This window comes from Apium graveolens, chromosome 10 (genome assembly GCF_009905375.1).
Source record: "Apium graveolens cultivar Ventura chromosome 10, ASM990537v1, whole genome shotgun sequence".
In the NCBI taxonomy this organism is placed as follows: domain Eukaryota; kingdom Viridiplantae; phylum Streptophyta; class Magnoliopsida; order Apiales; family Apiaceae; genus Apium; species Apium graveolens.
In genome coordinates, this window is record NC_133656.1 from 69971848 (window position 1) to 69986014 (window position 14167).

General features: G+C 37.3%; 1 non-coding gene across 1 annotated transcript; it reads left to right on the forward strand.

Annotated features, from left to right (window-relative positions):
* Window positions 1-11864: 11864 nt before the first annotated feature.
* LOC141694923 (small nucleolar RNA R71) lies at window positions 11865-11971 on the forward strand. Its single transcript, XR_012564202.1, has one exon. It is a non-coding gene; the product is annotated as a small nucleolar RNA R71 (small nucleolar RNA).
* The last annotated feature ends 2196 nt before the right edge of the window (window positions 11972-14167 follow it).

Below are 14167 nucleotides of genomic sequence, written 5' to 3' on the forward strand. Positions count from 1 at the left end.
TCAGAAACAAAGAAAATTTGTATTTTATTCCGTGTTTCATAAATACGAGAATCTCATAATTATTTATTCATTTTAAAATCTTGAGTCGTTACAAATTTTTTCTTGTTTAGCAAGCATGGCATGTGTGTCGTATCTAATACATACATCCTTAATCTAATTAATCATGCATCTTTATAAATTACTCTACACATATATTCATCATATGAGCATATATGTAAAGTGCGATAAATTAAATGTGGTTGGTAATAACTTTATCCTATGTGATCTTTATCAAGCTAATGACAAAGATCTAGGTCAATCTAAGGTGGATAATAAATACAGGCTAACTATTACATGTCTTCTTTCTTGTATTGCTTCCTTGGATGGCCTTCATGTGGGATTACCCTTCCTTGATCTTCAAATTTTCATATCTTCATGTACATTACGAGAAAGAAATATAAAACTAATCCCCGAGTTTAAAAGATCTCGTATTTTCTTGGTTACTCTAATGAACTTACAAGAAGAACTCGAGTTACATTCGAGATTTAATAATTACAAGATTGAACGACATGCAAGCTATATTTAAAAAAAAACCATTAACTTAAGATCATAAGTCATAACCATCCACCATGCTTAATTAACACATAAGAACATGTTAAAACACATAATATGATCTTAACATATCATACCCATCATGATCTAATCATAAAAACCAAATATGGCAAAAATGAGAAAATTCAAAATTAAATCTGATGACATTAAATCGCAGATTATAGGGTCTAAACAACGTCAAAGGCCTTACAGATCAGTCGATGATAGCTTTTTCTATCAGTTTCATTCAGACGCTCGATTCCATATGAAATAGCGTATTCGTTCGCCAAAATCGAACATCAGACCCGGATTTCAGAAAATCCGCTGCATCCGATTCAGAATCGTATCAAATACGATTCATAGAATAAGAACAAACACAAAACATGTATATATCAGTATACATACAGATTATATAATCATCATATGGTTATACAACTCTCATGAATATCATATATTCAAAATATATACATACATACGCATATATAAACATAATAACATATAAAATATACAAAATCGCATACATAAAAGTCATGGAATATTGTATACATGTTATTATCATAAAACAAGTAAACACATAAATGAATTAAACACTTTTCGCAAGTAGCTCTGATGCCATTAAAGGGTTTCGAGCACATAAATGCAACGGAAACAATAATTAAAAATGTGAAAAACCAAAATTTTTGAAACCCACTACAGGATCCATGCGAAAAACAGATATTTAATTCGTAGATCAGATTATTTACCTTAAGAAGCTTTACAAATTGGTTGAATAATGGAGATCCAAAGATTGTTCAATCACCACGCATCTCGCTCTTGTGATCTACGCTCTATCGGTATTCACACGAATGCTTGAACTCAAGGATTGGATGTGTACTAGCACAAACTTGTTTCTTCTTGCTCTCTCCATCTTCTCTCTTAGTGGCTAGGGTTTTAGTAAAAGTCTTCTTTCTTTTCAAAATCAGCCACAAGAGATATTATATAGAGAGTATAAAAACAAATTATAACTCTAAACTAATTAGGAGTTATTATTAATTCAAAATTCCAATTTGTATAATAATTAAGTCACACTTAATTATTTAACAAAAGAATTTCATAATTAATATTAATAAATTTGAATATCATTTTTTATCTAATTAATTAAGTCATACTTAATTAATATTATAAATAATTTGAATTACATTAATATAATTTAAATCCAATTTAAATTAAATAATCCTTCAAACATTCTTTGTGTGTGACCCTATAAGTTATTATTACGTTGGCAATGAATTTTAAATCTAATTTAAAATCGTAAACAATGAGCGCCATCAAGTAATACATCATTGCTACCCAAATAATAATAATTAAATCGGTGATCGATTAAACCCTTCGTGAATAATGTACAATGTAATATAATCCCTTTAACCACATATTATAGATTAAACTAGAGGCATGTAACGTGTCATCCTCATCAATGTTTAATTCAGGTTTCCTCGATCAATGAGTAGACTATCGTATCAAATCAATATTTGAGCATGGCCACACATTTCATAGTCTAGCTCACACAAGAGGCCAATAATATCACTCTAAAATAGGAGGGTTAAATCTCTTCTAGATTATTCATATTTCTCATACGATTCATAATATACCCAATGTCCACTTTTATCATTATCCGGTCAAGGATAAATTTTAATGGAATCAATGTATATTAATTCTCGTATAGAAATATAATGACTTCAGGTCTAAGGACCATTACATCATTATCACTGTGAGAATTACTTATGACACAACAAACATGTAGAATCTCACATCGGGTCTGTCCAGCACCATGTACATATACATATGCCTATGTCTTTGACTTTAATATCACTATACTTTTGATCAATGAGATGTGATCATCAGTCAACAAACACACCAGTCTTAATGCAGTATTATTGTCCCATAATAATAATACTCGACTAGGGACCTTTAGGAATATTGATACTATTCTCATAATCTCATTTCTAAGTCACGAACTTAGACATATAGAATTGCATATCATATTTCAAGGACATTTATTAGTCTAACATTTATATCACTGTAAGTTAAGAATTAATAAATTATAAAGGAAATAATCGATAGAACATTGTTAGTCGCTAAACACGCGCTAATAATTCACGTAAATATACACGATCACAAGTAATATAGAATTATTTCTAGTTCATTCCCACAGAGACTGGTTTAGGTTAACTTTGTGATTTATGCACTTATGCAACAATGATATAGCTATTTTTCAATGCTAAGACGAATAACAATTTGGGTTGATTATAACTACGATTAATTATTGAGAATTATACTAAAGAACATTAACTAAGAGATTAAAGAGAGTTAAATAATATATAACACAAACATAGGATTCTAACTTCATTATCATTCAATAGCCTTTTCGTTCTTAACCTTAGTATGTAATGGTGATGACACTAATCAGATAACACGAAACTGCTAAACGCCAACTTTCTTTGCATGAATAACATACTACCAGGAATCCACAAAAGAGATAGAAGCTGATTAAACACCGATTATATTGAGACCCTATATGTCTATAGAATTTGACAACATAATGGCTTAATGCACAAGTTATCTACTGTGATTACATAGGGCAAGTAGGATGGTTAAAATTACCAATGAATCATGCATAACAATAACACATGAACCTATGATAGCATGGCATGTTCTAAATCCTTAAATTCACCGTCGCTTCATTAAAGATTAACACTCTATCTAATAAGTTCGCGACGTTCATAAGACGAATAAGCGCAACCAATACTAGGTTATCATACAATCACCACAAACAAAGGCATCGAAACAAAGTAACTAAAGAAATCCATAAATAAATCCGTTAGAATCCCACGATAACGATTAGCCCATAATCGGACTCATCATCAACGTGGGTTCCGATGAAAGCATGGTATAATAAACATAGTCTTTATACTGAATAAATAATAAACCAAGTACGAAACAAAAGTAAAGGTTCAAGAATAAGAAAACTAGAATCAAGGTTACAACATAGAACAAAGAATCACAAGTATAACTAGATCTTCTTCGCCTTTGTCGACCTGTGCTATATGGTCTTCTTACGCCATCTCCTTAGCTCTGGTACGTCTCTTCCTTCGAAACGACCTTTATTTATGTATATATAGCAGCCCATGCATAGTAGAAGTCTACCAATCAAAAGTCCACAAGAATCAGGATTCTGAAATCCCAACCCGGCGTGGGCGCGCGCTTGACCAGCGCGGGCGCGCTGTGGTTCTGCTCCTCGGGCGCGGGGGCGCTGGTCTTCTGGAAAAAACTTCTTTTTCTTCTTTTCTTGCTGCAATGAGTTGGTCTTCACAAGCCTTTATTCCTTGGACACCATCCTAACACCATATTAGCATCAAATCAATGCTAATTCACCTGAATTCCGAATTAATGCCTGAAATGCAAAAACACTAGAAAACACATTAAAACACCAATAACTTGAGTACAAAAACACCGATTCAAAGCTTAATGGAGCGTTATAAAGTGTCCTAAATGCCACTCAACATACCCCCAAACTTGAATGAATGTTTGTCCTCAAGCATAAACAGACTCAAAGTATAAGAAATAAAAATACATGAATGCAACTATATGAATGCAACGATCCCCATAGAATAACTAAACCAATCAACAAGCAACATCTCAACAAATGCAGTTATTCACATAAAGATCAATCAAACCCCACAAATCAACTTACAAACCAGAGACGTGCGTGTGTGCAAATGCTTACAGATATACTATCGCAATTAGATCAATAATGACTCACTACTCATCAAGCAATCGCCAGGTTATAAATAAAATAAAAGCTAGACTCAAAATAACTTATAACACTTCAATTCTTATATTGGATTTTTATATGGATTCATGTTTTTATTCTCAACAAAATAACACATATATGCTTATTTGATCGTGCAATGAGTGAGGTCCACAAAAGACTTATACAATAGTACCCATGTAGCGAGCGTTAGGTTAGCAGATCCCACACTATAAAAGCCTTAGGTCACTAGGCACAAAGTCCCCTAGGAACTTAATAAATCGAGTACTAAAGAGCCCACCCGTGATCAATTATACTTAAAACTTATTTCTTTTTTTCTTTTTCTTTTTCTCTTTCTTTTTCTTTCTTTTTTTTCATAAATTTCTGAACGAGTGCGTTTCGCTCCATCTCGCTCAACCCTAGACTACTCATATAAAGATGAGTCGGCTACTAGCCATTTGATACATATCCACAACAACTAGCAATGAAATCCAATTTTCTCCATTTTTATAAAAAAAATCCATATTATTTTATTTTTAAGAGAATATCCTAAATTCTAAATATAAACAAGCGATTAAACCTCGACAAACAAATAAATTATGACCATGATCTAGCACTCAAGCAACCTACAAGACTTAGTGAAATACAATTATCTCTAGCATGCAAATCAACTCGATAGGACTTAACATCACTAAATACGAAATCACTACACTAGCATCAATATCACAAATCAATCGGAAAAATCATCTAAGGGATCATGTTATTATGCAAATGCATGAACTAAATGAACAAACTATCATAAAAACTATAATAATAAATTTAAAAAATTACTACATGGCAAAGATGCAAATATATGCACTAAACTATCATGAATGTGCAACTATATGCGACTTATACAAAACATATTCCTTCAACTACTACCCCCAAACTTAAAATTTTCACTGTCCTCAGTGAAGGTAATAGTAAGGAATAACGCAGACCTAATCCGAATCAGGATCCTCACCCCCAACGGGTGGAGTGTCAGGCATGTCTGGAGGTTGATACACGGAATCCTCACCAAATATTGGCCACTAGATGTCAACACTTGTGGCTCTGAATGCAGTCCCTAATGCCTGGATGTGATCACGTGCAAACCGACTACGGATGTCATGCATCGCATCTATCCTCCTCGCTAGACGCCTATACTGCCCCATGCTCATACCAAATCCAACATCTGCTCCTGCTGCAATGGACCAGCCTCTTCACCTAACTGAGATCTCCAAGCGACTCTACTCGTCTGAGCTGCACCAGCAGCTGGCCTTCCACCTGGAAGATGGTCAAAAGAGTACCCAAGCCACTTCAAATCAGGCTTTCCTCCATCCCACTCTTGCATCGTCAACAAAGTGGTACTATCAATCGGAGCACTCGGAATCTAGAGTTGCACGTGTGCTGGCCAATGAACACCAACTGCCACGTACAACTTCGTTACAATGGAGGCACAGGGTATAGAACCCGTAGTACTCCCTCACAAAAATCTCAGAATCCCTTGGTAAATAACCATACCAAGGTCCACACAATCTCCCTGCAGAATACCCCACAACAAACGTGCACGCTCCACAGTGATATCATGTACATGAGAAGATGGCATGATGTTAGCAAAAATAAAAAATTCCATGCACGTGCAAACCTGTTCATGCACGAAGCAGGGAATGTGGAATAATCAGTTGTGCCCCTCTTGAACTTCTAGTGAGTCTCAGGCACACACAGGGTAGCAACTACCAAATCCAAATCAAACTCCTCCGGAGTCTTTTCATTCCAAATATCCTAACCGGGCTTCCTCGCGGGCTAATCAATCACCTTCCTTATCGCTTCTGCACTGTACTCCACTGTCATCCCCCTAACCACAGTGAAACCATTCTTCTTCCGCCTTCGCATTCGCATAAAACTCATGAACCACACTCATGGGCACAACAGAGGGTGCCTCACAAAAAGCAACCCATCCCATCTCCAAGATCATCTCCAACAACTTACCATCTTTCCCTGATGGCAGAAAACCACGCTCTTTGGCTATAGACTTCGAGAGAAGCCTCATATACTCCGCTTCAGCCTCGGGAGTTGAAAACCTAGGCCTCACACCACCTGCACTCGAAGAATCAGTGGTGCAGCTGCTTACTTGAGTACGCTGTCTTTTGGGTGCCATTGGGATTGAATAAAAGAGAATAAAAGATAAGTGTTTGAGAGAGAATTGTGTTTGAGAATTTGAGAAGTGATGGAGAAGTTTGTATAATTGTATATATATAGGAGGTTTGAAGAGAATTAGATATGAAATAGAAGAGGGAATTGATTATGGGAATAGTGGGAATAATGGGTTTGATTTGGAGTGGGAAATTTGGGACGTGGAAGAGTAAAAATCGGGTAGAAATTGATTTTGTAGTAATTCCCCGATTTTCTCTTCTTTTTTTGCTATTTTTATTTTTTTCCGATACAGGGGGCAGCGCGGCCGCGCGCTGCCTCGGCGCGGGCGCGGCGCGGCCGTACCGTGCTTCTGACTTTTTAGCGCGGCCGCCCCGCCAGGCAGCGCGGCCGCCCCGCCAGGCAGCGCGGCCGCACTCTGTTTCTGGAAAAGTGGCGCGGGCACGCCGTGCTACTGTAGTTGGCCCTGAAAATTTTTATTTTTTTGATTTTCTTGTGCTTATCTCCTTTCTTTCTTCTTCCTCTATCTACAAATGTACAACCAACTTGGGTTGCCTCCCAAGAAGCGCTTGCTTTACATCATTAGCTTGACGTAGAAATGCGAGATCAAACGGACAATAAAACGGTACTAACCACCTCGCGGTTTGCTGTGTCACCATGGTAATGCTTCAACCTCTGACCATTTACCTTGAATGCTTGGACCAGATCATTCTCAAAAATTTCCACCGCTCCATGTATAAACACAGTTTTGACAACAAACGGCCCTGACCACCTTGACTTCAACTTTCTAAGAAAAAGACAAAGACGAGAATTAAACAAAAGAACTTGTTACCCCGGCACAAATGATTTGAGCACTAGACCCCTATCGTGCTACCTCTTGACTTTCTTCTTATACATTTTATTATTTTCATATACTTAAAGTCGAAACTCGTCGAGTTCATTCAATTGAAGCGTTCTCTTCTTACAAACTGCATCCAAATCAAGATTCAACTTCTTCAAAGCCCAATACGCCTTATGCTCTAGCTCCACCAGCAAATGACACCCCTTACCATAAACTAATTGATACGGTGACATCCCTAGTGGAGTCTTGTACGTTGTTCGATATGCCCAAATAGCTTCATCCAGCTTCAAAGACCAATCTTTTCTCGATGGACACACAACTTTCTCTAAAATGTGCTTGATCTCTCTGTTAGATACCTCAGCTTGACCATTCATCTGAGGATGATAAGCCGTAGTAATGCGATGATTCACATTATACCTTGGCATCATAGCAGTGAAATTACAATTGCAAAACTGCGACCCCTCATCACTGATTATGACTCTCGAAGTTCCAAAACTTGTGAATATCTGCTTGTGTAGAGAATTAAGCACTACCTTCACATCGTTCATTGGAAATGCCTTGACTTCAACCCATTTCGAGACATAATCAACCCCCAAGAAGATATACTGATTATTACAAGATGAGACAAATGGCCCCATGAAGTCGATCCCCAAACATCGAAGACATCAACCTCGAGAAGCATATTAAGAGGCATCTTTCCCTTCTTGGACATATTACCCACACGTTGACATCGATCACATTTCAAAAGGAACTGATAAGCATCTTTAAACAAAGTTGGCCAAAAGAAATCTGCTTGAAGAATATGAGATGATGTCTTTTCTCCAACATAGTGTCCTCCATAAGCCGTTGAAAGGCAATCTCTCAAGATCCCCACCGTTTCGCTGTAGGGAATACATCTTCTGATGATTTGATCAGCTCCTTGTCGAAAAAGAAATGGCGCATCCCACATATACCACTTCAATTCATGCAAAAACTTCTTCCTTTGAGCGAAAGTCAAATCTGGAGGCATAACATTACTCACAAGGTAGTTCACAAAATCGGCGAACCACGGTTCTTCTGCTTGCACTCCAAATAATTGCTCATCGGGAAAAGATTCATTAATCAAAGACTTATCTTGTGAAGTTGCATTTGGATTCTCTAAACACGAGAGATAATCGGAGACTTGATTTTCAGTCCCTTTTTTGTCCTTGATCTCTAATTTAAACTCCTGAAGTAAAAGAACCCATTGAATCAATCTAGGCTTCAATTCCTTCTTCGAGAAGAGATATCGAATGGTAGCATGATCTGTGCAAACTGTCACCTTCGTCCCAAGCAGATAAGATCGAAATTTCTCAAAACCATAGACAATAGCCAAAAGTTTTTTCTCAGTAGTGGTGTAGTTCAGTTGAGCACCATTAAGAGTCTTAATAGCATAGTAGACTACATGAAATATGTTGTTCTTTCTTTTCCCAAGAACTGCTCCAACTGTATAGTCACTTGCATCACACATCATTTCAAAAGGTTCAGGCCAATCAAGTGCAGTTATGACAGGTGCCGTAATCAAACTCTTCTTTAGTGTCTCGAAAGAAGCAAGGCACTCATCATCAAACTTGAAAGGAACATCTTTATCTAGCAAATTGCACAGCAGATTTGAAATCTTAGAGAAGTCCTTGATGAAACGCCTATGAAAACCCGCATGACCAAGAAAACTACGAATTTCCTTATCAGAAATTGGTGGAGTAAGTTTTTCGATAACCCCCACCTTGGCTTTGTCCACCTCAAGACCCTTACTAGAAACCTGATGACCAATAATGATGCCTTGGCACACCATAAAATGATATTTCTCCCAATTGAGAACCAAATTGGTCTCAACGCACCTTTTCACCACTAACCCAAAATTGTGCAAGCATTCATCATAAGAAGTTCCAAATATCGAGAAATCATCCATGAATACTTCTACATTATTACCAATCATATCAGAGAAGATAGCCATCATGCATCTTTGAAAAGTGGCTGGTGCACCACATAGCCCAAAAGAAACTCCACGGAATCCAAAAGTACCAAAAGGACATGTGAATGTAGTTTTCTCTTGATCTTCTGGAGCGATACAAATCTTATTATATCCCGAATAGCCATCCAGAAGATAGCAGTAATCATGCCTAGCCAATCTATCAAGCATCTAATCAATGAAAGGAAGAGGGAATTGATTCTTCCTTGTAGCAATGTTCATCTTCCTATAATCCATGCAAACTCTCCATCCCGTGACTGTTCGTGTAGGAATAAGCTCATTCTTCTCATTTTTACCACAGTGATACCTCCTTTCTTTGGCATACACTGAACTGGGCTCACCCATGAACTGTCAGAAATAGGATAGATGATCCCTGCATCTAGCCACTTGAGGATTTCTTTCTACACAACCTATTTCATGATCGGATTTAGCCATCTCTTTTTATCAACAGTAAGCTTGCTTCCTTCCTCTAGCAGAATTTTGTGCATGCAATAAGAAGGGCTGATTCCCTTGATATCTTCTATAGTCCAACCAATTTCCGATTTGAATTTTCTAAGAATTCTCAAAAGCTTTTCCTCCTCGCTACCTGAAAGGTCAGATGCAATAATAACAGGAAAAGTAGATGCATCACCTACAAATGCATACCTCAAATATTCAGGTAAAGGCTTAAGCTCAAGAGTAGGAGCTTCCTCAATAGATGGCTTGAGGTGCTTTGGAGAATTTTTTAGCTCCTCCATTCCAAGAGAGTTAAAAGGCATATTCATCTTTCTCTTCCAGGGAGAAGCATTCAAATATTGCAAGTGCTCTTCACCTTCGTCATCTTCACTATCGGAATTCCCCAACAAGGCCTTTTCTAAGGCGTCATACCTTAGCAATCGATCAAGTTCAGAATTAACCACAAAATCGACCATCTCCACCTTAAAACTCTCCTCATTTTTCATAGGGAATTTCATAGCATTGAACACATTAAAAGTTACATCCTGATCCAGCACTCATATGGTGAGCTCACATTTCTGCACATCTATCAAGGTTCGACCAGTAGCCAAGAAAGGTCTTCCCAAGATTATGGGAATCTTCTTATCCTCCTCGAAATCAAGAATTACAAATTAGCATGAAAGATGAGATTATTGACCTTAACCAAGACATCCTCCAAATTACCTCGTGGATATGTAATAAAACAATCGACCAACTGTAAAGTCATATAAGTAGGTTTAGGATCAGGTAAGTCCAACTTCTTGAAGATTGAGAGAGGCATTAGATTGATGCTAGCTCCCAAATCACATAAGCATTTGTCAAATGACACTTTTTTGATGGTGCAAGGAATAGTGAAGCTTCCAGGATCTTTAAGCTTCGGAGGTAATTTCTGTTGTAACACAACACTGCATTCCTCCGTGAGAGCAACAGTCTCTAAGTCATCAAGCTTCACCTTCCTAGAGAAAAATACCTTTCATGAACTTCGCGTAGCTAGGCATTTGTTCAAGAGCTTCAGCGAAAGGTATGTTGATGTGAAGTTTCTTGAACACCTCCAGAAACTTTGCAAACTGCTTATCCAACTTTTTCTTCTGCAACCTTCTAGGAAAATGAGGTGGAGGATAGATCTGTTTCTCCCCTGTATTTCCCTCAGGAGGAGTGTGCTCAACAGTAGTCTTCCTTGGTTCCACTTCTACTTCCTTCTGCACTTCTTCTTCAACCACAACTTCAGTTTCTTGAGTTTAGCTTTTTCAAAATTTGCAACCTTACCAGACCTCAATGTAATTGCCTTAACATGCTCCTTAGCTTCCTTCTTGCATGGCACTTCAGTATCGCTTGGAAGCATTCCAGGTTAATGATTCAGTAATGCATTAGCAATCTACCCAATTTGATTCTCCAAGGTCTTGATAAAAATAGGTTGGCTTTTGCACATGAGCCTCAACTCCTCCAATTTAGATTTTTCATTAGCTTGTGGTAACTGCTGAAGTTGAAGTTTTTGTCTAGGGGCATATTGCGGTTGTTGAAAACTAGGAGGGTTATACTGCTTTGCTGTGTATGGTTGATAAGGTTGTTGCACCGCATTCTGATTGTTGCTCCAGCTGAAGTTAGGATGATTGTGGTTATTGGGATGATAAGTGGCTGGAGCTTGCTGCTGTGATCTCTGAAAGTTGCTCATAAATTGAGCTTATTCGCTAGACATAGCACACAGCTCGGTTTCATGTGCCCCCGCACAAAGTTCACAAACACTAGTGATTTGATTAACTCCATAATTAGCCAAAAAGTCCACTTTCATCGTCAAGGATTGAAGTTGAGCAACTATAGCAATAGCTGTATCTATTTCCAGAATTCCTGCTACCTTGCCTTGCAACATTATTTGCGTAGGTATCTGGTATTTATTAGCTGCCATTAGCTCAATCAACTCATAAGCTTCATTATAGCTTTTGGCCCATAAGGCTCCACCAGACGCTGTATCGTGCGTAGGTCTAGACTGTGCGCCCAACCCATTGTAGAAACAGTTTATAATCATCCAATCTGGCATGCCATGGTGTGGGCACTTCCTTAGCATCTCTTTATATTGATCACAAGCCTCATACAGAGATTTTCCAGTTTGCTGTGTAAACTGAGTAAGAGCATTCATGATTGCAGCAGTCTTCGCCATAGGAAATAATTTAGTGAGAAACTTTTGAGCAAGATCCTCCCATTTGGTGATAGACCCTGGTGGTAGAGAATGTAACCAGCACTTTGCCTAATCCCTTAGAGAGAATGGGAAGAATCGCAGCTTGATAGCATCTTCAGTCACCCCATTGAACTTGAAAGTGTCGCAGATCTCGATGAAATCCCTGATGTGCATGTTGGGGTCTTCTATAGGACAACCCCCAAACTGAACTGAATTATGTATCATCTGAATCGTGCTCGACTTGATCTCAAAAGTGTTAGCCGATGATGGCTGGTCTGATGATGCTCGACTGAATATCATTGACCTTAGGCTGAGAATAGTCCATCAAAGCCTTAGGAATTTCTGCTTGATCTACCATCACTACTAAAGTTGGTTCCTCAAATTTCTCTTCTTCTTCTACTTTCTCTTCATCCTCAAACACTTCCCTTCAAATCACTACAACTTTCTCCTCGGCTTGATCCAGAGTTCTCTTACGAGCCCGCGAACGCGTTTGCATACACGCTCGCTAGAGTACCTGAAACACGACAAGGAAAAGAGTAGGTAAGTAACAATGTCTGAGACAATGAACTTTAACGATCACTGATGACAAACACATAAACTAAAAGTTAACAATGCAGTCCCCGGCAGCAAGAGAGAAGTTGGAGAGAGAGTAAGAAGAGACAATTTGTGCTAGTACACTTTCAATCCTTACATTCAATAATTCGTGTGGATACCGATAGAGCATAAATCATGAGAGCGGGATGCGTGGTGATTGAACAAGCTTTGGATCTCCATTAATCAACCAATTTATAAAGCTTCATAAGGTAAACAACCTCATCTAAGAATTAAATATAGGTTTTTCGCATGGATCATGTGGTGGGTTTCAAAAATTATGGGTTTTCACGTTTTTAATTACAGTTTCCACTCCATTTTATACCTCGAAACCCTTCAATGGCATCAAAGCAACTTGCGAAAAATGTTTAACTCGTTTATATGTTTACTAGTTTTATGATGATAGATTGAATACAATCTTACATGACTGTTATATATGCGATTTTGTATGTTTTGCATGTTGTTATATTTATATATTTTTATGTATATATATGTTTTGAATATATGATATTCATGTGAGTTGTATAATCATATGATGACTATATAATATGTATATATACTGATATATGTATGATTTGTTTTTGTTCTTATTACAAGAATTTTAATTGATACGATTCTGAACCGGATATATCAGATTTGATGAAATCTGGGTCTGGTATCCGATTTTCGCGAACGAGTACCTTCAGAAAGGAAAACGTGCGACTGAACAAAACTGATGGCTGAAGCCATCATCGAATCGGCTGTACAGCATTTGACATCGTTTAGGCTCTGTAATCTATGATTTAATGTTATCAGATTTAATTTCAAATTATCTGATTTTGTGATATTTAATTTTTATGATTAGATTATGATGAGTATGATATGTTAAGATCAGATTATGTGTTCTAACATGTTCTTATGTGTTACTTGAGCATGATGGATGCTTATGGTTTATGACCTTAGGTTAATGGTTTTGGTTTTTTTTTTAAATATGGCTTGCATGTCGTTTGATCTTGTAATTATTAAATCTCGAATCTACCTCAAGTTTTACTTGTAAGTTCATTAGATTAGCTTTTATATTCTTTCCGAATTAATAGTTTGGGCTATTGATTTGATAAAAATAGTGGGAGATATATATAGTGAATATATGTGACGCCCTATAAACCCGGGTCAGAAGTTTGGGGTCCACAACATAAACACATTATATTAACCTGTATAAGAAATATTATTTATAATGACCTTGCTTCATAAAACCACGGATCGCAACAGGTTAAAGTATGAAAACAAGCCACAACCTTAACTTTTATTACAACGTACCAAATTTCCCTTTAATTTAACTTACAACTGATAATAAGAGTATTCTTACAATCTGACTATCTCTCTACCCCATGAAGCTTCTGCTAGCTCGATCCAACTCAACTGGGACCTTAGCCCGCACTTTGGACTGAGGAACTTCACTATCATCCATATCCTTTTCAACTATAACATATATAAAAAGATTCGCAAGAGTGAGCTAACTAGCTCAGCAAGTCATGATAATGATAACTGAGGTTAAACAATGATCAAATGAAATGACTCAAAGGAATCAATTTT